The 2634-nt window shown below is 37.2% G+C and overlaps 1 pseudogene; it reads left to right on the plus strand.

Moving 5' to 3' along the window:
• Positions 1-605: 605 nt before the first annotated feature.
• Positions 606-1459, plus strand: LOC102128051 (large ribosomal subunit protein uL23-like; annotated as a pseudogene).
• Positions 1460-2634: the final 1175 nt, after the last annotated feature.

Raw genomic sequence — 2634 nt, forward strand, 5'->3', positions numbered from 1 at the left:
TTAGGGCCAACCTGCCTTCCATTTCGTTCAAAGTCACTCCTCTGCTCACTGAGATAAATGCATATCTGATTGCCTCGTTTAGAGAGGCTAATCAGAATCCCAAAGAAACGCAACCATTTGTCTCTTATTTACCTATGACCTGGCAGCCACCTCCCTGCTTTGAGTTGCCCTGTCTTTGCTTCTAGTCATCCCTCTATTCCAGACCAAACCCATGTTCATCTTACATATGTTGATTGATGTCTCATGTCTCCCTAAAGCATATAAAACTAAACTATGCCCTGACCACCTTGGGCACATGTTGTCAGAACCCCCTGAGGCTGTGTCGTGGGCGTGCATCCTCAACCTTGGCGAAATAAACTTTCTAAATTAACTGCGACCAGTTTCAGATTTTCAGGGTTCACACCACCAAGGCAGCAGTTTTATAAATCTTCAAGAACCAAAGTGTTACTGGGTTTGGGGTGACCCCTAATGCAGATATGGCTTAGATCACAATACTCATCTTCTTTTGAATACCTGGAAAGCCTTCCCATGAAGGACATGATACCTAATTCTTCAATGCACAACTAAAGACAAATATCCACAAGCATCAGTTCATCCAGACACACATGACTGCACCAAAGAGACAATGTAAGGTAACAGACACCAATCCTGGAGAAACAGAGGTATGCAACCTTTCAGAAAGAGAATTCAAAATAGCTGTTTAGAGGAAATTCAAAGAAATTCAAGAAAACACAGAGAATAATTTCAGAATTCTTTCAGGTAAATCTAACACAAAGATTGAAATCATTAAAAATAATCAAGCAGAAATTCTGGAGTTAAAAAAATGTAACTGACATACTAAATAATGTATCAGAGTCTCTTAATAGCAGAATTGATCAAGCAGAAGAAAGGATTAGTCAGCTTCAAGACAGGCTATCTGAAAATATGTAATCAGAGGAGATAAACAAAAAAAGAATAAAAAATCATAAAGTAGCCCTTTTCACAAGACGGCGCTGAAAGCAAAGAAGGAAGCTCCTGCCCCTCCTAAAGCCAAAGCCAAAGCAAAGCCTTTAAAGGCCAAGAAGGCAGTGTTGAAAGGTGTCCACAGCCACAAAAAAAAGAGAAGATCCGCACATCACCCACCTTCGGGCGGCCCAAGACATTGAGACTCCGGAGGCAGCTCAAATATCCTCGGAAGAGCGCCCCCAGGAGAAACAAGCTTGACCACTATGCTATCATCAAGTTTCTGCTGACCACTGAGTCTGCCATGAAGAAGATAGAAGAGAACAACACACTTGTGTTCATTGTGGATGTTAAAGCCAACAAGCACCAGATTAAACAGGCTGTGAAGAAGCTCTTTGACATTGATGTGGCCAAGGTCAACACCCTGATTCAGCCTGATGGAGAGAAAAAGGCATATGTTCAATTGGCTCCTGATTACGATGCTTTGGATGTTGCCAATGAAATTGGGATCATCTAAACTGAGTCTAGCTGCCTAATTCTAAATATATATATATATCCTTTCAACAGCAACAACAACAAAAAAATCATAAAGTATGCCTACAAGATCTAGAAAATAGCCTCAAAGGGCCAAATCTAAGTTATTGGCATTAAAGAGGAGGTAGAGAAAAAGTGGTAGAAATTTTATTCCTAGGAGTACTAACAGAGAAGTTGCCAAACCTAGAGAAGATATCAACATTGAAGTACAAGAAGGTTATAGAACACCAAGCAGATTTAACCCAAACAAGATTACCTCAAGACATTTAACAATCAGACTCCTTCAAAATCCTAAAAGCAGGAATATAGCAAAAAGAAATAATATACAATAGAGCCCCAATACATCTGACAGCAGTCAGTGGAAAGCTTAAAGGGAAGGAGAGAGTGGCATGACATATTTAAAGTGTAGAAGAAAAAAAGTACCCTAGAATAGTACATTTCGTAAAAATATCCTTCAAACATAAAAAGAGAAATAAAGACTTTCCCAGAGAAACATAAGCTGAGAAATTTCATCAACATCAGATCTAACCTACAATAAATGCTAAAGGGAGTTCTTTGTTCAGAAAGAAAAGGATGTTAATAAAATACAAGAAACTTTGTCTGTAGGTACAAAACTGGCTGGTTATAGTAAGTACATAGAAAAACACAGAATATTATGATACTGTAATTATAATGGTGCAAACTACTGTTAAGTAGAAAAATGAAAAGATGAACCTATAAAAAAATAACAAATACAACAACTTTGCCAGGTACAGACAGAATAGAAACTACAAAAAGTTAAAAAGTGTGGGAAGGAAGTTAAAGTATAGAATTTTTATTAATTTTCTTTTTGCTACTTTGTTCATGCAAGCAGTGTAAAATTGTCACCAGTTTACAATAATGGGTTATATGATAGTATTTGCAAGTCTCATGAAAAGATACAATGGATACACACACAAAAAAATAACAAGCAAGAAATTAAGGCATACCACCAGAGACAATTATCTTCAATAAAAGGAAGACAGGAGGGAAGGAAACAAGGAAGAGAAGACTAATAAAATAACCAAGAAACAACAAAATTGTGGGAATAGTTCCTTACTAATCAACAAAAACAAAGAATGTAAATGTACTAAATCCTCCAATAAAAAGACATAGAGTAGCTGAATGAATCCAAAACAA

This window comes from Macaca fascicularis, chromosome 13 (assembly GCF_037993035.2).
Source record: "Macaca fascicularis isolate 582-1 chromosome 13, T2T-MFA8v1.1".
NCBI lineage: Eukaryota > Metazoa > Chordata > Mammalia > Primates > Cercopithecidae > Macaca > Macaca fascicularis.